At 45.6% G+C, this 24,262-nt stretch overlaps 1 long non-coding RNA gene and 1 other non-coding gene across 2 annotated transcripts; one reads left to right on the forward strand and one right to left on the reverse strand.

The window, feature by feature from the left end:
* Positions 1-9,566: 9,566 nt before the first annotated feature.
* LOC143439576 (uncharacterized) lies at positions 9,567-11,393 on the forward strand. The gene is made up of 3 exons (XR_013107737.1): positions 9,567-9,733; positions 9,990-10,163; positions 10,624-11,393. It is a non-coding gene; the product is annotated as an uncharacterized LOC143439576 (long non-coding RNA).
* A 12,247-nt stretch (positions 11,394-23,640) lies between these two features.
* Positions 23,641-23,782, reverse strand: LOC143439901 (small nucleolar RNA SNORA48). The gene has a single exon (XR_013107904.1). It is a non-coding gene; the product is annotated as a small nucleolar RNA SNORA48 (small nucleolar RNA).
* Between the last annotated feature and the right edge of the window lie 480 nt (positions 23,783-24,262).

Raw genomic sequence — 24,262 nt, forward strand, 5'->3', positions numbered from 1 at the left:
TTCCTGGATGCTCTCTTTCTGGGGTAGTCTTGGCTGCCTGCATGGTGGTACACATTTGGAATATGAGGAATCCACTCAGGATTAGGCAGCTTGGGATCTCTCTCTCTCTCTCTCTCTCTCTCTCTCTCTCTCTCTCTCTCTCTCTCACTCACACACACACACACACACACACACACACACACAGACACAGCAGGCCAGTACTATCTTTCAAAAACCAACAAGAAGGAGGGAGCTGGTATTATGGCCCTGGGGTAGATCACTTGCCTAAGGTTTGTAAGGACCTAGGTTTGACCCCTGGTTCTGAAACAAAGAACAAATAGCAATACCGCTATTGGTTTGGTTTGGCTGGATGGCCGATTCTAGTTTCACTGGTGTTGCTGTGATAAAATACCCAGGCAAAAAGCAACTAAGGGATGAAAGAGTTTTATTTAAGCATATATAATTCGTGTAATTCCAGGTTATAGGCCACCATGGTTGGGAAATCAAGTCAGGAACTTCAAAAAGATAATCACATCATGTCCAGTTAAGAGCAGAGAGCAATGGATGTGCACATGCTCACTGGCTTGGACGCTCATTCTCAGCTTGCTTTCTCCACTTTTCCACTGTTCTGAAACCGTCTGCCTGGGGAATGATGCTGCCCAGAGTGAGCTGGGTCTTCCCACCTTGATTAATGTAATTTAGCCTATCCCTGTCAGACATACTCACAGTGCCCTGTATGTAACCTCTTACTGAGACTCTCTTCCCCAGATGATTCTAGGTTGTATCAATTGATGATTAAAATTACCCATCACACAGCCTGACACCTTTCCCAGAGGCAAGTTTACATGGCGGGCCTTATTCTGAGACTTGGAGTGAAAGCACCATCTTTAATTAATGGGATGTGAAGAGACAGAGGAAGGTTGGGCTCCAAGAGGGCTTTCTTGGACTCCTAAAGCCACAGTGAAGTAATTTCCTTGCTATAACCATTGTATCATTCAATGGCCGGAGTGTTGAATTAGTTACTTCAGTCATTGCTGTGACAAGTACCTGACAGAAGTTAAGAGAACAGGGGATTGTGGGATGGCATGCTGGCAGGGGTGTGAAGCAGCTGGCAACATTGCATACGTCATCAGGTATGAGAGAGGGAGAAAAACAGAGACAGAGAGACACACAGAGAGAGACAGAGACAGAGAGACATAGAAAGACAGAGAGATAGAAAGGTACAGAGAGACACAGAGAAACAAAGAGACAGAGAGATAGAGAGACACACAGACAGAGGCAGAGACAGAGAGACACACAGAGAGAGACAGAAATAGAGAGATAGACACAGAGAGACAGAGATAGAAAGACATAGGAAGACAGAGAGATTCAGAGAAACAGAGAGACACAGAAAGACAGAGAGAGAGAGAGAGAGAGAGAGAGAGAGAGAGAGAGAGAGAGAGAGCAAATACAAGTGCTGGTGCCCAGCTCACCTTCTCCTTCTTATTCTGTAGAATATTCCAGCCTAAGGAATGATGCCACCCATATTTTAGGGTGCCACAAATTTCAATGAACTTACTCTAGATCATCCCTGGCAGACACGCCCATAGGCATGTTTAGCAATTTTAAATGAAATCAAGTAAACAACAAAAAATCACTGTGCTTGGGAGATGGGTCAGTGGTTACAAGCACTGGAGAGGGCTGGGGTTTGCTCCCAGTGCTCACGTGCCACTCCAGTGCCAGCGGCTCTCACAGCCTCTTCTGGACTCCTCAGGTACCAAGCCTGCATGTGGTGCACAAGCACACATGAAGGTAAAACACTCACACACATACAATAATAAAATCATTCTAGAAGTTCTTAAAAGATTGCTCATTATGGGTGCTAGAGGCTATGCATCATTAGGTGAGTTTTGGCACTGCATACACCACAGGGTGCAAATCAAGTTTACAGTGTCACTGGGTAATACATAATCTTAGGAAGCAGTAATATTTAATCTTATGGATGACTGCTGGATACAGCTGAAATGTCATTTTAGGATGTGTGGCCGTGTTTAGGGTGATCAGCAGCTGTCCTTCGACAGACCCCTTCCATTGATTCCTGTAGCCAAACCCTGGCTCCCTGACAGCGAGAGTTTAGCCACGAAGAAACAAATCTGACTGTGAGGTGGCTGCCACTGTAAATAGTAGAAACTTCTCTTGCTACTTGCCTATTACAGCTGAAGCCTATTTATATTCAAGATTTCAAAACAGTAACTATATGCTCCAGAGAGGATGCAGACCCACAGTCCCAAGCACTCACGAGGCTCAGGCAAGATGGCCACTTGAGGATAAAGTTGAAGGCCAGCCTGTGTGATATAGGAAGGCCATGTCTCAACCAACCAAAACAAAACAAAACAAAATTAATCATATAATCCAAGAAGTAGGGGCTGGAGAGATGGCTCTGTGGTTAGGAGCACTGGCTACTCTTGCAGAAGACCTAATTTTGATTCCTAGAACCCACATGTCAACTTACAACCACACGTATGTGCAACTCCAGTTGCAGGAGATCCAACACCTCATATGGCCTTCACGTGGTACACAGACATACAGGCAAGCAAAACACTAGTGCACATAAAATCAAGTTGAAATAATTTAAAAAGTTTCAAGATGTAGCAAGGAGCTGGGGAAGGTGTAGACAAACATTTTAGGATAGTGTCACCAGGGAGTTCAAAGTTTGCTGTGGTTCCCTGCACTTGGAAAACCACCTTGGTTTGACTCTGAAATGTTTTTCACAAGCTCACTTGACTAACACCCGGGTTCCAGGTTGTGGTGGCATTTTGAAGGCTGTGAGACTTGTAGGAGGTGGGGCTTGGCACACATAGCAACAGACACACATAAACACATAGCAACACACACACATACACCAACACACACACACAGCAACACACACACATACACACAGACACCAACACATATATACACAGAGGAGGGGAGAAAGAGAGAGAGAGAGAGCAGAATGCACACACATATGCAAATACATGCCGCAACACACAAATATACATGCAAATTCACATACCAGAACACACATACACACGCAGCAGCACATATACATTTTCACACACTAGCGCACACATACTCACACAGGAAAACACCCCTCACATGCACTTATGCAAACCCATACACTAGCACACACACATACAAACCCACACCAGAATGCACATGCTCACACACATGCAAATATACATACAAATGCAGACACATGCACTTGTACAACATGCGCATACCCTCACACACATTCACATGCACACATACTCACACACACAAATATACATGCTTATGCACACACACATATATATATACACATGCAAACACACATTCATACACTCATACAACATACACACACACTGTTACGCTCACACACTCTCATACATGCACACAAACATGCACACAAACATGCACACACATGCATACACACATATGCACATTCATACTCACACACATGTAATCTCTTGCATACACCTAATTTTGTCCCAGGCTTGAAATTCCCTCAGACCACCACCATGTCCTTTATCACAACTTCGGGGTGCCAGGCTAGCACAGGCACCCACTTTGGGAGGAGGAACAGATTATTATAACTGTGACATCAGGACACTAAGCAGAGAGGCACATGAAACCATCTCTACAGCTCACAATTCCATTTGTTCTGAGACTGTGAAAGTCACTTCTTGGAGGAGCGTTTACAATAAGGCAGAGCGCCGCCTTGTGGAGAAGTGGAGAATGGCCACAGCCGTGGTTCAGCTGAAGACTTTCAGACAGCTCATCAAGGAACTTTCTACGGACTTTAAAATAATTTACAGCAAAGTCTGTGGACTCTTCTTTAGTGACTAAAAGTTATTCCTAATGACTATGAGGTCAGTCTCAGAGGTGTGCTGTGGTTCTAAGGGCAAAATTCCTATTCTCAGGTCTTTACATTCTGTAATTCTTATAGTTTTGGTTGTGAGCCTTTAATGGCTGAACCGTCTCTGCAACCCCAAATTCTGTAATTTATAAAAACTGTGGCTGACATAAATAGGCATGGGATGAGAGTTCCAGAAATTTTCAGAGAGGACGCCCTATTTCCAGTGTTGCACGGAGGGTTTTCTAAAGCTGCCCCTCTTATCTTAAAAAATACAGTTACTATTATAAAGAATGAGACAGTCTGTAAATCATTTGTTATGAAAGCTTGAGGATCTGATTTAATTCCTCAGAATCCACATCAATTAAAATAAAAGTGTGGGCGTGGTGCTGCACACTTGTAACCTCAGCGCTGGGGAGATGGAGGCAGGCAGAGACAGGTAGGTCTCTGGGGCTTGCAGGTCTGCCAGCTAATGTGGTCAATGAGCTTCAGGTCAAGGAGAGACAGTGTCTCAAAAGGCAAGAAGACCAGGCCCTCTGAAGGATTCCACTGAATATCACCATATACATGTAAGGACCCACTGCAAACTCACTTTCATGTGCACTTGAGGAGAGAGAGAGAGAGAGAGAGAGAGAGAGAGAGAGAGAGAGAGAGAGAGGAAGAAGAAGAAGAGGAGGAGGAGGAGGAGGAGGAGGAGGAGGAGGAGGAGGAGGAGGAGGAGGAGGAGGAGGAAGAGAGGGGAGAGGGGAGAGGGGAGAGGAGGGGAGAGGGGAGAGGAGGGGAGAGGGGAGAGGGGAGAGGGGAGGGGGAGAGGAGGGGAGAGGGGAGAGGGGAGAGGGGAGAGGGGAGGGGGAGAGGAGGGGAGAGGGGAGAGGAGGGGAGAGGGGAGGAGGAAGAGAGAGAAACAACAAGACACAGAGAGAAACAGTCAGAGACAGACACACAGACACAGAGAGACTAATAAGTAACAAAGAAGCCAGCTGCCGGTAGAAGTTTCAGTGGAAGCAAAGAGTGGCAGAGCCTGACTGTGAGCTGCTCACTGTGGAAACAGGATGTTCTTCTGGTTCCAGGTTTAGTTCCAGGTTTGTGGTCTTATCCTGACCATGGATAAGCTTCTACCCACCTTTGGGCTTTGTTTTGCTGTTTGTATTTCTTCTTTTCTCTTCGATACAGATTCGCACCAATTTTCGCAATTCTCCAAAGTGCTTGGGTTTCAGGCATGCTTCATTGCAGATGTATATGTGTGTTCACACGTGCCACAATGAGTGTGTGTGGTGGGGAGGGCAGAGGACAACCTACAGGAATGTGGATCCCAGGGATTGAACTCAGGTCAGCCTTGGCAGCAAGTGCCTTCACCCACTAACCCATCATATTGGCCCTCAACTGTTTCTGTTTTGTTTTTAAACCTGTAAAATGACAAGTTTGAACGCTATAGTTTCAAGCTTTCTCAACACCTAGATTTTTATGTGTCTAGGAGGAGTGCTGGGGTTAGGAGCGGTCCACCGGGTGGGTTGTCTACTTGGCAGACTCCAAATCTTGTGTTCATCACCTAGCACCACATATACTAGACATGGACCAGGCCTGTAATTGCAGCACTCAGGAGATGGGGGACAGAAAAATCAGAAGTTCAAGACTATCCTTGGCTACTTACTGAGTTTGGGGATAATCTAAGCTACTTTGAGATTCTACCCTAAGAAAAAAATTTCTCATTTATCAATTCCCTTTTTATATTATTATTGAGTTTTTAACTTCTCATATGAATAAGAAACATTGTTACACTTTAAATGTTGAAATTACTAATTTAAATTGTATAAACTTTAAAGTATTTAATAACTGCATGCTTATTTCGTCATCTCAAAGAAAAAAATTCTATGAATGATAATCATGGTGGTCTCAAATTGCATTCATTTCTTTTAAAAAGTTTTTTTTTTTTAATTTTATTTTATGTGCATTGGTGTTTTGCCTGCATATACATCTGTGTGACTGTGTGAGTTACAGACAGTTTTTAGCTATCATGTGGGTGCTTGGAATTGAACCCAGGTCCTCTGGAAGAGCAGCTAGTGCTCTTAACAATTGAGCCATCTCTCCAGCCCTCAAAACATATTAATTTTCGGCCCAGGTTTCCTGATAAAATGCAACAATCTTCTCCAAATAACTTTATTTTTTAGTGAACACTGAAGCATAAAAACGCTGTCAAGCCTTACTTAGAATATTATGTTTTTACATAGTTAACATTATGTTTTACATGGTTAACACTATGTTTTGCATAGTCTAACATAACTAACCCCTTTAATATCTTTTCTCTGGCTGTAATTCTCATGTCCCAGTGTAAGAGGAATGGTCTCAAAGAAAAACCATGTTTCACCCAAAGACAGCATCCTCTGAGGACATATCCAATGGACACATGTCTTTCCAGTATGCTGGGGGCCTCAGGCAGTGATGCTGACTGTGACCGTCATCTTTGTTCTATCTGAATCCCACCACTGGGTCTGACAAAGGTGTTGAGTTGGCGCTGTCTCCCTTGTGACAAGGTGATGGACACTTGGGGATGGGTGCAGATGTTCTTTGTTTTCCAAGCACTTTCTGCTCTGTGGAAATTCTGTATATACATTTTAAGCATTCACATACATTTAAAAACTCACTTTTTTCTTTGCTTCAGTGAAATACATTTTTACAGTGCTTTTGGAGCTAGGAGAAGCCCAATGGCTTGATCACTATGGGAGTACCCAACTGCTTTCTGGTTGGATTTAAGGCTCTCTTCAAAGGAGGTCCACACTTGGTGCTGTAAACCTGGTTGAGAGCCTGGGGCCGGGGAAGTCATAAGTCTAAGTGGGGAACGTGTTGCTGTTGTTTGAAAAATAGATGTGATGTCAAAGTCTCCTCTAAATATTTATGTCTCAACCCATAGATTAATGCTGCTTTGAAAATGAATAAATAAATAAATGAATAAATGAATGAATAAATAAATAAATAAATAAATAAATAAATAAATAAATAAATAGGACAGAAGTTGCATTGGTGAAGTCTGGTCACAAGAGGGCGCTCCAACAAAGCAGCTCAACTCAAAAATCTCCATCAAATACTTTGGTTTCTATACTTTTTGTCTGGTTGTATAACGAACAAACCCTATGTCACAAATATTGTTACAAATAAAAACCATATGATTTTTTAAAAGGTTAGGAGGTTTATCAGGGAGCCTTGAATGCAAGCCAAACTACTTTGATGAGCCCAAAGAACTTTGTAATTCCTCCACCAGTTTCAAAACAGGGCAAGCACTTTGCACACCTTTCTTGCTTTAACCGCAAAAACAAAACAATATAAACTCGAAGCACATTGAGAGAAATTCCGTTTTTAAAGAAGACATAAATTATCTCTTTAAAAAATACTAAGAACTATGATAAAAATATTTTTAAAAACAAAACAAAACCTTGCTATCTAATCTGATAGGAGCGTGGCAGAAAATACTGTCATAGCTTTTAGAAACATGGATAATTGAAAAAGAAAGTACTACAAGCTATCTGCTGGTATCTGGAGCAAAGACCCACACCTCCAGATTGTATATCCTGATGGTTCTTGTGAACACAATCATAGAGGATAAACACTCTTTACCTCTAAATAGTATTTACTGATAATAAAGCAATTAGAATAATTTATGTGCCCTGGTGTTATTCGGACCACAGTTTTGCTGAAAGGAGGTTAAGTCAGTTATTGACCAGTATCAAGAGGGTCTCCCCTCCCACCTTCTCCGGTGACATGTTTATGCCCAGCTGGCACTTCTAAATATTTAATAGAGAGGAAGAGATTCCGTTTAATTAGGCAGAGTGGCTTGTTTAGTGCAGGTTACTCATGTATCGGGTATAATGAAGAACGGAAAACACCCATTGAGCCACCTTTGAAGTCCCAGCTCCTTTAGGGACCATTGTGAACTCAGCTTAATGGTGACTGTGTTGCTTCCATCCAGGGACTTGGTAATTCAGAGAGCTAAATCTAGGTGAAGTGACTGCACACAGCACATACTCGTCCATGTTCAAAGGACTCCGGTTTTCCTCCCCAATCAAAGCTTTTCCGTTTTACGTTTGATTGGAGTGTTGAGTTAGGGGTTACAGAAAACTCACTGTTTTTATAATATTTTTTCCCATTTTTCTTTCAATTTTATCTTCATGAATTCTGCATTCGGGGTGTGTGTGTGTGTGTGTGTGTGTGTGTGTGTGTGTGTGTGTGAGAGAGAGAGAGAGAGAGAGAGAGAGAGAGAGAGAGAGAGAGAGAGAGAGAGAATCAGGTAATGGACATGTGTTACTGTCACAGTGTTTCATGTTCATAATCCCTTCTGAAAATGAGAAATTAATTTTTTTCTTTAACTCCGACCTCGGGTAAAAATACCAAATATTTGTGTGCCTCGGATGTACAGCAAAAAGGCCACCTAAATTAATGAGGTTTCTCGAACGGGTGCTCAGAAATGAATTATACAGCTTAAGGAGTCGGAGAGATTGCTCGTGATTCTTGAGGCAATCTGCACGGTCCCGCGGAATGAGAGACCGAGCTGTGTTATCGCTGTAGGATTAGTTCTTAGTTCCTGAAAGCAGGTCTATTTATGGGTATCTAAGATGGAGTTAAACTCGGCACAGGTTATTATGTGGGGTTTTCTTTCTTTCTTTCTTTCTTTCTTTCTTTTTCTTTCCTTTTTTTTTTTTTTTTTTTTTTTTTGAACCGGCTCTGCTGAAGGTCTATTTTCTGCCACCTTTTAAAGTTTCCCTCAGAGCCAGCCTTGCAATCTGCATCTGGAGTGAGTCCAGGAAGCTTGAATAACAGTCTAATCCCTGTGGAGGCTCTCTGAGCAGAGGGAGGAGGAAGGATGAGAGATGCTTGCACGCTAGTCTGGATGAGGTATCCATTTTGATGTGATCTAGGCAGACAGAACGCAGTGAAGTTCCTCACAGGCCTTCCCTACCCTCCTCAGAGTCTGCGGCAACTCAGTAACACAAACTGCAGCAGACATCGGAATTAAGCCACCCCTAATAGCAGGATACGCTAAAATGTTTGTGAAGAGAATGAGTGTTTGTTCTTCTGCAGGGAGAGAGGCGAGGCAGGTTGAATATAACCGCCTAGAGAAAGCAGGGAAAGGAACCCTTGCGTTTTATTTGGCTTGTGGGCCACGTTCGGGGCTCTGGAACATTCTAGGGGTTGCGAATTCATTTTCTTTTCGACTGGGTGCTTGCCTAATTTATTTTCATAAAGTAACTTGGCGCCTCTCCTGAGGAGCCAGCGTTATGTAGTTGAAATCTTAAGATCACAGGACCTAATAGGATGGAATTTATTCTCTTATTGATCAACAAGCATCGTCCTGATGGTGGGTAGTTGGGTTAGCTGCTCCTCAGAGAAACGAGTCTTAGTTGGGGTTCCTTGAAACTGTAGGACAAAGAATGGTGGACGGCTCAAAACACAAGGGGCGCAGGACATGCAGGATGGAATGGGTTTGCAGAATATTCAGAAAGAACGTTGGGAGTGGAAGGGGAGGTTGGTCCGATGGTTCAGTAGGAAAAGGTGCTGCCAGGGCTGACGACTGGAGCTCTATCCTCTGGACCCACACGGCGAAGAGAACCAACTCCCACAAGTCATAAGTTGTTCCCTCCAAACACAAACCCCATGGCACATTGACACAGCCCTCTCATAAAAATAAAATTCAAAGAGGAAGGTTCAGGCTGGTTTACTATGGTCTGTTTTCCTTTAGGTTCTGGCAGGTTTGATGGGAGTTGATCAACGTGTCTGGTTTCAGCCTAACTTGAGACATCTAAGCCTCCCAATTTTGTGGAAGCCTCTGAAAAGAAGGGAGAGACATTCATTCCAAGGGAATAGAAAAGGGAACCGGTGGGACATTATCTTATTTTAAGGAATCAAAGCTCGGTGAGTGTTTCAAATATGCTAAAGGGAGTTGAAATGGGAAGAAAGCATTTTTGAAGAGGGAACTTAGGTGGCATTGGTTCCATCTAGGCAGGGAGAATTTCCTTTCCTGGTGGGGATGAGATGGGCTTCAAGGCCAGCTATTCTTCATTTTTATTTCACTCTGCAGATGGGGAAATGGAGGCCCTGTTGCAACTCAGTGAATTATTATATAAGACAATACAAGGAGTGGGTGGGGAATCTCCTTTTGATTCTGCAGGGGACCTGTCGGGAGGCGGCTGCTAGAGAAGTGGAGGCATATCTGAGTGACTGAGAGGAGCCAGTGTGAAGACGACCCAAATCCCCGAGCCATGTCTATGGATCAGCAGCATCAGGAATTTCTTAGACAGAGCATCTTGGTCCTGCACAGAGCTGCTGGACTTGGATTTCATGGGTGAGTTCTATGCACAGTAGAGAGCAGGGAGCACCAGAGATCCAAACTCCTAATAAAATTATGGGAGAGCTCTGCCAGTGCCCTAAATAAAGCAGCTGCTGCAGAAAATGGCCTGCTTAGCTAATGGTTCATTAGTTACTGGTCTCATTGCTGTACAACAAGATACAAGTAACTCGAGGAAGAGAGGGAGGAAGGGAGGGAGGGAAGGAGGGAGGGAGGGAAGGAGGGAAGGAGGGAAGGAGGGAGGGAGGGAGGGAAGGAGGGAGAGAGAGGGAAGGAGGGAGGGAGGGAGGGAGGGAGGGAAGAGGGGAGGGAGAAAGGGAGGGCTCATTTCTGCTCACTGTTGGAAGGTTTAGTCCATCATGTCCTTAGGAACATGGAGCGGCTGGTCACATTACGTCTATAGTTGGGAAGCAGAGAGGTGAGCTCTGATGCTCCCTTACTTTCTCCTTCCATGCAGTCCAGGACCCAGGCCATGGAGTGGTACTTCCAACAGTTAAAGTGAGTCTTCCCTCCTCAGTCTGGAAGGTCCCTAACACACTTGCCCAGAGATGTGTCTCCTAGGTGAGCCTAGATCCTATAGAGTTGACAATTGATAAGAATTATCACAATGGGTGTGTTAAAATTTTTAAATGCCAAGTGCATAGGATAAAACCTAGCATCGTGGAGGGAGGGGGAAGATGAGAGAGAGTGATGCAATTTCATGATCCAGCCTCTCTGAAAGGCAACCTGAGAGTAGGTGTCAAGCTTTAGACTGTGGAGGTGTCTGGTCTCCTGTCTCCACCCCTAGGAAGTCGTCCCGGAATAAGTCGTGATCAAAGTTGTGAATAAAAAGACACTGTAGTGTTCATGATCACTAACATCACTGGAATGACGTCGGAGATCCCATTGTGGAGGTGTGGTTCTTAAAGGAATTGTGATATTGCGGTGATTAGAATATGCTTGGCCCGTGGGAAGTGGCACTATTAGGAGGTGTGGCCTTGTTGGAATAGGTGTCGCTCTGTTGGAGGAAGTGTCTTACTGTGTAGGAGGGAGTTTGAGGGCACTTGTGCTCAAGCTCCACCCAGTGTGGAAGAGTTAGTCTCCTCCTGGCTGCCTTCAGATCAAGATGTAGAATTCTCCAGCTCCTCCAACACCATGTCCGCCTGCATGCTTCCATGTTTTCTGTCGTGATGATAAGATAATGGACTGAACCTCTGAAACTGTAAACCAGCCCCAAATAAATGCTGTTCTTTCTAAGAGTTACCTTGGTCATGGTGTCTCTTCGCAGCAATGAAACCCTAACTTAGACAGGTATCTACAGGACAATACTATGGAGTCATTAAAATGATATGCCAGAGAGCCATAAATTGTTCTAGAAACATGTTCATGGGTATGCTTGTTGATATAAAAACGTTTGAGTTAGCGTGCTTTTGTTTAGAAATGTGAATATTAAAAGAAGTAGGAGAAATAGAAATAAATGTTAACAGTTGGTGGGCAATACATGTATGCCACACACATACATGTATGCCACACACATACATGTATGCCACACACATACATGTATGCCTCACACATACATGTATGCCTCACACATACATGTATGCCACACACATACATGTATGCCTCACATATACATCTATGCCACACACATACATGTATGCCACACACATACATGTATGCCCCACACATACATGTATGCCTCACACATACATGCATGCCCCACACATACACGTATGCCACACACATACATGCATGCCACACACATACATGTATGCCCCACACATACATGTATGCCTCACACATACATGTATGCCCCACACATACATGTATGCCTCACACATACATGTATGCCACACACATACATGTATGCCACACTCATACATGCATGCCACACACATACATGCATGCCACACACATACATGTATGCCACACACATACATGTATGCCACACACATACATGTATGCCACACACATACATGTATGCCTCACACATGCAAAAATGCAGATGCGCCAACACACACACACACACACACACACACACACACACACGAAAGGAAGAAAGTTAGAATCTATAAATTGTTGCTATGGGTTGAATATATCTTTTAGTACTTCATATGTTAGACATTTAACCCTTAAACTCCTGTGTTAAGGTGTTTGGAGGTAGAGGTGGGGCTTTGGGAAGTAGGATTAGGTGTTGCTATGAGGTCAGGGCCACTATGATAATATTTATGGCCTTGTGAAAAGAGACCATAAATGGCACACTAGCTTTGTCTCGGGTGCAACATTTCTCTACATTGTTACTATGAAGCCAGAAAGCTCTCACCAAACACCAGGACCGCACTCTTGGTCTGTCCAGCGCCTAGCACAGTGGCTGTCAACCTTCCTAGTGCTGCAACCCCGCAATACAGTTCCTTGTGTTGTGGTGACCCCAAAAGTATCTTATTTGTTACTTCATAACTGTAATTTTGCTACTGCTATGAATCCTAATGTAAATATCAGATATGATGACGGTCTTAGGTGATCCCTGTGAAAGGATCTTTTGACCTCGAAGGGGTTAGGACCCACAGTTGAGAACTACTGTACTAGACTAGACCCATAAGCCTCCAAAATTTCTACTTGATATATTACTCAGAATTGTATATTCTGTTAAAACTACAGAGAATAAACTGAAAATTGAAGGTGTTTCTGAAATTGGTAAATATCAAACTATGAATATTTGTTTATAAGTCTTTGGGGCTTCTACATGCATTTGCTTGCCTCCGTTTGAAGGCATAGGGTGACCTTGAAAAACACTGAAGGAGGAGTCCTGATTTGGTCCCTGATACATTTGTTACTGTAACTCTACTACTTGATGAATAATAGTGTTAGAAACTCAAGCAAGTGTAGCAAGCACAAGTGTAACAACCGTGGTCAAGAATGAGAGACAATGTAGCTCTAAGCCCTTGCTAGGCTCCAGCCTTTATCCTAAGTGCCTCTTGCTTACCGACTCGCTTAGTGTAACAATAGTGGCCTCATGATTTACATAAATAAAAAATATATTTAGGTGCGTCTGATAGGTGTATAGTATTGTCAAAGTTTGGAAACTGTTGATTACACCCAAAGCTAAAAGCTGAAATTGATTCAGTTTGTAAAGTGGCTACTATACAAGCATGGAGATGTGAGTTTAAAGCCCCAGAAAATGCTTTTTTTTAAAAAAGCCTAGTGCGGTGGCATATACCTGTAATCCTAGTGTTGAGGGCAGGGGCCATGGAGACTTCAGGCTCTCCAGAGTTCGCTGGCCAGCCAGAGTAGCCAATCAGTGTGTTCCAGATTCAGTGGGACCTTGTCTTAGGGTTGGGGGAGTAGAGGTGGGGGTGGAGAGTGACAGATGAGGACTTCTAACACTAGCCCCTACAGGTAAATAGGCACAAAAGTGTATTCTCTCTCTCTCTCTCTCTCTCTCTCTCTCTCTCTCTCTCTCTCTCTCAACACATTCTTCCCCTCCTGCCCCCCACCAAACACACAGAAGATATAAGACTTGAATCAACTTAACAAAAGGTGGTTTTTCTTTTTGGTTTCTGGGAAACACTTTCTCTTCCTCTCCTTTATTTGCTGGCTCTGAAGAGCAGATTTCATAACAGCACAGGAAGCAAGCTTGTGGTTTGATTATAGAGACCGTGACCATCAGTCCCCATCCGGCTTTAATCTAATCTAGTTGTCTCTGATAAGCAGCTCTGCTCTCCAACAGAGGCAGCCTTTCAAGACTCTCCAGTGACATCTGTGTTGTGGCAGCAGTAATGCCCAGTTAATTTATTATCATTTAGCACCAAAATGGATGAGAATATAACCTTTGTAATTTTTAAGTGTTTTATTGGCTATAAAAGATAAAGGAATGAAACAATGTAAGGTGGTATTTTGTCAGGTTGAGGGATGAATTTACGCTTTAACTAACTGACAGAACGATCAGTGTAAAAGCCCGGGTAGCTGCAGCCCATCTCCCTTCTTTTTATGTGTGAGTTCAACAAGCTTCCCTCTGTGGGTGACCTACTGAGGCTCACCCAAACCCCAAGCCCCTTTTGTCTGAAAGTATTAGCTCAGCTGTTTAGATTAAGACTATCACAGGGCTTCTGAGGCAGACATTAAGCAACAGGAATAAGTTTATATGAATAGAATACTTGAGGAGCTCAAACAGGCTATTTGTTCTTCAGGGACTCGGGGCCACACCGTGTCTCGAATGAGCAGGCAAAAACAAAGTGTGGGAGGGAAATAGAATTTGCAGAGAGCAGAGAGCCTGATCTTTGGGAATGGTCACTGTGGTGTGTGTGTGTGTGTGTGGGGGGGATATAGTCTGTGGAGGGGGATGGTCCAGGACCCTTAATACACTTTCTCCTTAATGCAGTCTCTGCAGAAAGAGAAGGAGAAGGAAAGAAAAACAGAAACAAGCCAAACACAATGCAAAGTGATTATTGAGTCATTTGATCTATCGGTTCTTAGAATCTGCTGGAGGGCTAGTTAAAGCTCAGTGCTGGGCCACCTCCAGAGTTCCTGATGCAGGAGGTCTGGGGTGGGCAAGCATCATTTCTTATGTTCTTGTATGTGCGTGTGTGGAGGCCAGACATTGGTGTCAAGCATCTCCTAGTCACTCTTCACTCTATTTAGTGTGTGTGTGTGTATGTGTGTGTGTGTATGTGTGTGTTTGTGTATGTGTGTACATGTGTGTGTGTGTATATTTCTATGTGTACACTGTTGTGCTTGCATATGGAGGCCAGATGTCTATCTTGCATGCCTGCTACTATCTCTCTCTACCTTATCCTTAGAGAGTAGGTCTCTCATTAAACCCAGCAAGCTCTGGAATACCCCCACCCCTGTTTTTATCATTCAAACATTTGGTTACAGTTGTATATCACCAGGCTTTGCTTTTTAAAATAGGTCTGGGAATTTGAATTCAGATCCTCATGTTTGCACTGCAGAGTGAGCCGTCTCCTCAGCATCACCCCCTATTTTTGTAGTCAGGGTCTCTGGAAGAACCAGAGCTCACTGACTGCCTAACCAGTGAGCTCCTGGGATCTATCTGTCTCTTTCCAAGCCAGCACAGAGGGAGTAGACGGCGGCCTGCCTTGCTTGTATTTTGTATGGGTTCTGGGATTACACTCAGGTTCTCAGGCCTAGACAAACACCTCACTCACTGAGCCAACTCTCCATCTCTGAGAGTCCATATTTGCCGTCTCAGAGGGACAGCAAAGTCTTCCTCTGGTCCCTGTGAATGTTCATGGAGTTTGCACTAACTGTCTGCTACAACTCCTTCCCCACCTGAAGATGGGTCCCACAGAGATTAGCTAACTGCCTCCTTGTTCAGCTGTATATCCTAACCCTGCCTCCTTGCTTATCTGTGTGTACTAACTCTGTATCCTTCTTTATGTGTGATGTTCCTGTCTCCTTGTTCGGCTGTACATAATAAACACACTGTGCTTCCAAGATCTCAAGATCTGTATACGTGTCTGTCTTTTCTCCTTTCCTCTGTTGCCCCTAGTCAGAGTTCCAGGCTCCAAGCAGGGCAAGGACACAGCACTGTTGCTCTGGGGACTGTTCACTCAGTGGGAGTCTTATCATCAGTCCTCATTTGTTTGTCCATGGCAGAATCAACTGTACATGACACAGGTGCTGTAAGGGTCCAGGGACACTTATTTTTCAGCTCAGAAGCAAGAGGCCCATGAGTCTATAGAGGTGTGAACACCTGGTGAGTGTGTGTGTGTGTGTGTGTGTGTGTGTGTGTTTTCTGAGCAAAACTGAAGGCCTGACCAGAGGATAGCTTTCATCTTTGCAGCTTGCAATCCAAGATTGTATCAAGGAATAAAATCTGCCCGTTTCCTGCTTTCCTAAGTGTTTTGTTTATTTTGCAGGCTTTGCCTCCCGAATAATCCACTCGCTTGGAACTCCTCAAGGGTTGTCTGTTTTCTTACTGTGCTCCGATGCTGAGCACAGGGCTGTGTGCCAGGCTCTGATTCTGGGCTCAAAAGATTTGGTGCAAAATGGAGGTGCTGGGCCATTTTACCAAAGACTTTGGAGGTAGCAGCGAAGCCTGGAGGAACAACACAGGTGAACCCCCCATGAAGCCACTGGGGGACGGCACAGGCACACCCCACGAAGCCACTGGGGGACAGCACAGGCATACCCCATGAAGCCACTGGGGGACAGCACAGGCACACCCCCATGGAGCCAGCTCTGGTGGTCAGCTGGAGATACTGAACCCTGACTAACCATGAGGTGTTTTGAAGGACGTCATGCTTGACTCCTGAAGTTGGTGTAGCGTTAGTTTTTCGTGGATGCAGGAGCTTCGCCCAGCCCCTGCTGCATACAAGACACACACAAAGGGCTCAGCTGTTTTTCAATGGCTGTGGTTCAGACACATTTTCTGAAGGCCGCAACTTAAAAAACAAAAAAAATCTATTTTGATTTTTTTTAATACCATAATCACCTCTGAGATTTAACTCCGTGCTTCAGAGCTGGGCTGGTGAGATGGCTCTGTCACTCAGTAAATAACCGTTGTACCAGAGGACATGAGTTTGGATCCCCAGAACCCAGGTCAAAAGGTAGGCATGGTGACAAGTACTGAACGCCAGCCTTGGGTGATAGCAGAGACATAGAGATCCCTGGATCTCATTGGCCAACCAGGGTAGCTGAAACAATGGGCTTCTGCTTCAGTGAGAGGCCCTGTCTCAAAAAATAAAGGTGGAGAGTTATCAGGGAAAGGCCTCTGACACCCATATCGGACCTCCGTATTCAAGAACACACCCACCTGCACCACACACTTATACAACCACCACTGACAATTTTAAATTCTAGTTGGTCATTCTTTCTGCTCCCCAGAGCTGAAGACATGTGGGGAAGTTCATTGATCCATTGACCTATGTACTTGAGATCTAAAGTTAGTATTGATTCCTGTAAATCTAACTGCCTCTTGGTTTATATCTAACCCCCTGTGCTCTTTACGTCTAGGAGAAAATGACTGCTCAATTACACCCTGCTCCTCAGGGAGTCTGGCATGTTCTCTTTTATTCCAGAAGGCTTGGAAGCCTTTCTTTCTGAGTTAATCCTTACTCCCATGGTCTTCTGCATTGCTAACCAATTGTGATGGCTGCTGTTGGTTTGTCACTGGGACAGGATTCAGACTCACCTAGGAGACACATCTCTGGGCACGTGTGTGAGGGTGCCTCTAGACTATGTTAACTGAGGAGGGAAAGCCCACCATAGCTGTTGGTAGCACCATCCTATGGGCTGGCATCCTGAACTGAATAAAAAAGAGAGAGTGAGCTGGGCGCCACCATCCGTTGCGGCTTCCTGGCTGCTGAGGGGCTGTACCCAGCTGTCTCATGGTCCTGCTGTCAGGCCTTCCACCACCGCGAAGGAAATGTGTTCTCGGAGTGCGAGTCAACACAATCCCATCCTGGAGAGATGGCTCAGAGTTTAAGAGCGCTAGCTTCTCTTCCAGAGGACCTGTTCCAATCCCTAACAACCTCAGGCAGCTCACAACTGCCGGAGACTCCAGTCCATGGAATCTGATGTCCTCTTCTACTTTGCATGGTGCAGACATACATGCATGCAAAAACACCCATACACATAAAATTAGAATAATTAACAAATAAACCCTTCCTTCAGTTGCATTTTGCCACAGTTATAGGTCAAGTCACTAAACCACCAGTGTTCAGGTTAAATTACAATACCAAACCCCAGCTCACCAGACTTTTCTCGCCCTGCCTGTCCTTACATGACAATGTGTGCCAGGTGACCACTTACGTTCTTGGTGGGTATGACGTCTTTACCTCCCAGGATGTAAAGCCAGGCATATGTGGTGATTACAACTGATGCTCTGTGGCCTGGGTTTGGATCATGCCTCTATCTCTTTGGGCTGACCTTGTTTCCTGATCTAAAAAGCAAGGCCCAGGCAAACAGCAGAGGTTTTCTGTGGCCACGGTAGGACTTTGGTAACAGAGGTGAGGTATGATCATAATAGGAGAAGGTGGCAGTTATATTAAAGAAGATTAAAAAAGAAAGTGTGTGTGTGTGTGTGTGTGTGTGTGTGTGTGTGTGTGTGTGGTTGTGGAGTCCAGAGGACAACAACATCTGATGTCATTTCTTATTCCCTCTCCCCATGTAGTCCAGGCTGGCCTCAAACTCACTACATGAACAAGGATAACCTTGACTTCTGATCCTCCTGCCCTCATATCCTTGTAATGCAGGGATGACAGGCCTGTGCTACCATGCCTGTGTTAGCCTTGTTTATGTGACAGTAAGGCACAAAACCAGGGCTTCTACATTCTCAACATCATCTATTTACTTTGAGACAGAGTCTCACTGGCTGTCTTGGGGCTCACTTGGAGATCAGGCTGTCCTGGAACTCCCAGAGATCCTCCTGCCTCTGGCTCCCAAGTGCTAAGATTAAAGGTGTGAGCCACCACATTCAGCCTGAGTCTCTTTTTAAAAGGAGCAGCTAAATTCCTAAGGATGCTTTCTCCTGGGCTTTCTTGCTCCTTCTCTGAAGAGAACCTACTCCCACCCCACCCCCAGCACAGCTGCTGGCTGCCCACCATCGCCATTGCTGGACACTCTAGCTTTCTCAGACCCTAACTCTAAAGGCATGGCTCTCTCTTCTTCATCTCCATCTTCCTTCCAGACAGCTTCTCCAAGACAGATTTTCCTGCTTGCCTGCCCTGTTGTTTTTCTCCCAAACTCTAACACAATGTTCCCAGAGCTTCCTTCTGAGTCCATTTTAAATTACTTTATTAAGCAGACTGAGGCCCCTACAAAGGGGAGCCCCAATTCCCAGGTAACAGTACTAGACCAGAACTGAGCAAGCTTTTCATGGGTCAGGAGTGCTGAGCCTGCACAATCTTTGGGCCCGATGGGCCTTCTCCCTACTTCTGATGCTCTCCCTGCCCCTACAGGCAGGCAGTGCTCAAGGGAGCAGGAGATGGCAAGGTGCCAGTCGTGAATAATGAATAGCACCCTCATTTCCATCCGTGGGTTGGCTGTTTACACACCACGTTGCAGGAATCTGGAGCCTGAGGAAATCTGACTTGCAGCCTGCTCAGGCTCCCTTCCTCCCGTGTGCCTTGCTCGGGAAAAGGCAGAATTGTTACCCAAAGACCATCTGGCTCCTTCGCATGCGCTCATTAGGACCAGCAGAGGTGGGTCTGTTACGACGGGAAGGCATCTCAGGCACAGATGCTGAGTTTATGTGTAAAATATGGCTTCCGGCCAACACGCTAATCAGGAGCGCCTCTGAAGTGCTTCCAATCGTCTGGATGAGGTGGCTCCCGCTCTCATGTTGTTTGTACAAGCTGGTAGTTAGAGGTGTTGTGTACAAGATATTTGTAGTCATAATTTCTCCAAACAGGTTAAGGCAAACACAATGAGAATCAGCATATTAATGTGCTGGGTTTCAAATTAGAATCATAAACACACTTTCCTCATTGGAGGCCTAATCTGCTAAGAAGAAGCCAGATGTTTAATGACGAAACCATTATTCAGGAGGAGCCATCAAAGTAAAACAAATTGTTGTTGTTGTTTAAGAGGAAGGGAACACCTGTCTCCTGCCAGGGAACTTGGACAAACTGCTTGGAGAGGATTTTTGCTTACGTTGGGTTTTTGAGTCTTTTGCTGTTGTTTGAGGATCTTTCCAGAAGAACTGTTCAGCAAAGGAGAAACCGTTTTAGGACAGTTCGGTGCATTTCCCAGTGCAGCGGAGACTGATGGAATAAGGCGGGGTTTGTAAAGAAGCTGAGCTAAGGGACTTCTGGGATCTCCTTTTGCTATAAAGTCTCTCTGTCCCTCGTGGTTTTTGTTTCTAAGCAAAGGGCTAGGAAGGGACAGGGCTGTGAGTGGCTCCACCTGCGTTCAGAGCTTGCTGAGGTAGAGCTGGATTTACATTCAACTTCTTCTCCTTCAGGGAAAGCCGTCCCACCAGCACCCCCTCATCTTGAGGGAGTCACGGATACCCTCAAGGCCCAGGAATGGATCTCCTCTTTCCCATGTCCCACTCCACTGTCCTGACGTCCCCTTCCATCTGAAGCTTCCCCTTCCTCCTTTCTTCCCCCTCCTCTTTCTCATTTTCCGTCAAAAACGCATCTTAAAGCTGGGTGTGTAACCCTAGCACTCGTGGGACTCAGGCAGGAAGGTAATGGGGTCAGCCTGGGCTAATAGTGAGCACCAGCTGGTCAGAGCTATATGGCAAGACTCTAAAATGTAAAAAAGAAAGGAGTATACTCAATTGCTTACTAGACCGAAGAGCACACGCAAACGCAGATAGGTATTGCCAGGTCAGAAACTGCAGGTGATTTTACAGACCGTGATGCCTTTGTGCATCTTGTCTTAAATATCCAAAATGCATCAGAGCTGTCTTTAAGGGTTCCAATTTATTTATTTTTCTAATTTTGCCTCAATGCTGGTAGACTTGGGGGGACCATGCACAAGAGGCTAGTCTCTAGCAAGTCCACCATGTTGTTTGACACACACACCATCCTAATAACTGTAGCAGAGGGTAAGGTAGCTGGGGGAGTGGGAAGAATAGGGGTTCTGAAACTGCCCTTCCATAGAGCCTAGCCTCTGGGCACGACTGAGTTCTGAGAGAGTCAGAGGAAGCACACCCTCACCTAAAGTTTCTGGAAAAACCCGGAGGAGGAGTGAGGTTTTGAGGGATCATTTGTCCTGATGCTTTTTCTTTGTCAAGAACCAGAAAACAAAATCACTCCTAGACTCAAGGATTTGTTCTCCTGTTGCAGGTGTCTCAATGTGTCGCTTTCTCTGAGCTGTGACAAAAACACTTGACAGGATCAACTTACGAGAGAGGAAAGACTACTTTGGGTTCAGAGCTTCAGAATATGTTGAAGGCATGGCTGATCGGGTCAGTCGGAGATGGGGGTAGGGAATGTGCCATGGAGCCATCCATATTTTGATAGACTAGGAGAAGAGAGAAAAGCTAGAACCAAGGGCAGGCGTAGTTTTCAAAGGCCTTCCTCCCAGTGACCTACCTCACTGGGCTCGACCACCTAAAAGTTCCACAGACAACTAAGCAGCGGCACCAGCTGGGGACCAAGTACCCCGGATGTGAGACTGTGGGGGACATTTTAGTTGCAAACCATGACACTTGATGTCTCCGAATGACATCTCGTTTTCTTTGAAATCACTGTAATTTCTCTTTCAGATTCATGTCTCTTATCATTTTTCCAGTTTTATTTCTATAAAAGTATCTCTTAGCAGTTTTTTTTTTATTTTTATTTAATGTGTCACAGTAGGAACGGAGGAAGCTCTGACTCAGCTACCACCCTACCACCCGAGGTCCCTCAATGGTAACTTTCCCTTGGGGTTCCTGTTAGCACATGACTGATTATATTCCGTGACAGTACACTCACCTGTTTCCACTCAGGGTGACTCTAATTGTTTGGGTTCCAACTTAAATCTGCTTATTGGTGATGAGCATTTATTATAGTAGGGTCAAAGAGGCAATTTATAAAGATGATGAATACCATGTCCCTAGCATGGTGTCTGACTCTGGGAAATAGGTGGTGTGGGGTAACTGTTTTTTATCAGCTACATTACTGTAGGTTTGTGTTTTGATTCCGAGAAACACAGTAAAAGCCAGTTCATTTACATGGAAGCCTTTCGCACAGCTGTGAGCAACTCCTGTCTCCTGTTCATGCCCAGCCCTCTCCTCATATATAGATCTTATATTCCCATCCCCTCATAACCACCCTTTGGCCTTGCAACCTCCCCCCCCCCAATAAAAAATAACACAACAACAACAAAGCATAGAAAACATTTCATCATGGAAGCTGTAGTGTGTCAGTGTGTCCCACGGCATACCCTTCTGTCCGCACATCCTCACTTGCAAATGCTCATTGCAACGAGTCATTGGTCTGGCTCAAGATCTCTGATTTCTGTGACACCATCAATATCAGACCTCATCGGGACTCCTACCGGTTAACTTGTTGTTGCCCTGTGTCATGGGAGATCCTGTACCTTTGCAACAGCAGGACTGGCCCTTTCATGAGTCCCAACATTCACAGATGATATAGATTTTGGGGTGGGTCATCTCAGAGCCCTGGATCTGTGCCTGGGTGGTATCAGAGCAGATCAGCTCTCTTGCCCATACCACCAGGACTGGCTCTCCAGCACTGCTCTGGCTTGGCCACCCAGTGATGCCATAGGTAGGTGGCAGGGTCAACTCTCCTGCTCTCATGCCCTTAGGGTCAGCTCACACCACCCCCACTGCCTGAGCCAAGCCTCCAGAGCCAGCTCCACTGTGCTGCCCAGTCAAAGTGCAGGGTCCATTCTCCCATGTGCTATAGCATGTGAGGGGCTGGGGCAGCTCTCCGACTGTCATACCCTCACACCCTCTGAGCTGGCTCACCTGTGCCTTTGTCATCAGGGCCAACTCCACTATTTTGCTCAGGTGAGATGCAGAGCCGTCTCTCCAAGTGTTATAGTCAGTGAGGGGGCAGGGATAGCTCAACCTGGGGACAGCTCTCCTGACTACCACAGGTTTCAAGGGGGGAGAGGGGCATCATCCCCATACCCAGGCCACTTCACAGAAGATGAACGGTAGCACCAGATCTTTTTCACTCTTGTCCTTAGAGCTGGCTTACCCACTACTGTGCTGTCCAGGTGAGGTACAGGGCCTGCTCTCCCAAGTGCTCCAGGTGGTGAGGGACAGCTTCAGGGGGAGGGAATGACATCATCCCGATACCCATGCCTCCTCTGCACTAGTGCCACCCCACAGCAGAAAAGTGGTGGGGACAGCTTTTCTCGCACTCACACCCTCAGGGCCAGCTCATCTATACCTCCCCTCCCCCCATACTCCCCCCGTCAAGGCTAGTTCATCTATATCTCCTCTCCTCCAAATCCCCCGTCAGGGCCAGCTCCCCTGTGCTGCCTGGGCAAGTTGCAGGGCTCACTCTCCCAAGTGTTGCCAGTGGTAAGAGATGGAGCCAGTTCTCCAGAGCACCTTATCCAGTGAGGGGCGGGTCCAGTTTTGTACAGCCCCTGGTGGCTACCCCGACCAGGGACATCTGTATGTTTCTCTAGTGGTAATATGAACCATGGGTATTGACACTGACCCCTGTGGCTGCATAGGCATGTACTCAGATATGGCCGTCAGCAGCATTTCAGGCTAGGACTTCACCATGACCCCAGGTGGCAGGGCTGGACACTCACAACAGGCTCCTCCTCTCCACTCTGAGTCTCCAGTTCCATCTCTCTTCATAAAGCTCAAGCTGCCCCACTTCTCTCTCCCTCCCATCTGAACACCACATACTTGTATACTGTGGTGGCTCCTGCTGCAGGCTGGCCATGCACCTGGCCGGCCCCTGGGTGACATCCTCTGTCCACATTGCATGGCTATTGGCAAGCAGGTATCTATGGCCTGCCTGTGCCGTGTGCTGCAGGGAATGGTCTATGGTGACACGGCAGTCCCCAGGTCTCTGTTTCCCTCCTTCAATGCTGCCTGGATTTGATTTGATTTTTATGAGTCCTAGGCATAAAACAGCTTTGGCCACCAAGCCAGGCATCAAGCTACGATGAACAAAGGACTGCCATCTACTCTACCCCTGACTGATAGAGGAACACCACCACCAACACAGTGTCTCTGTCCATTGCCAGGGGAATATCCTATTATTTTAAGCTATGTTTTCCAAGTAACTTGACACAGTCTTCATGTACCAAGGTTTGAACTCCTTCACTGTTATGGTCTTTTGCCTCAAGTTGGTTCAAGCTCACACACACACACACACACACACACACTTTTGTACATACATAGGTGCATGAGTGCTGTGGAAGCCTGAGCTCAATGCCAGGTGTCTTCCACAGTTTCCCGAAATGTTTTCTTTTCTTTCTTTTCATGTATTTGGTGTGTATATATATGGGGATGTGCATGCAGAGGCGCAAGACTGAGCTTGACAATCCTCAGTTCTTCTGCCTTATTCTTTAAGACAGAGTCTGTCAGTCAACCCCATAGCTTGCTGTTACAGCTAGTCTCACTAGTCAGCCTGATACGGACATCCCCGTCTCTGCCTCCCAAGGCTTGAGACTGAAGGCAAGCCACACCACCTAGCGTGTACCTGGGTTCTGGAGGTCCAAACTCTGGG

This window comes from Arvicanthis niloticus, chromosome 27 (genome assembly GCF_011762505.2).
Source record: "Arvicanthis niloticus isolate mArvNil1 chromosome 27, mArvNil1.pat.X, whole genome shotgun sequence".
NCBI lineage: Eukaryota > Metazoa > Chordata > Mammalia > Rodentia > Muridae > Arvicanthis > Arvicanthis niloticus.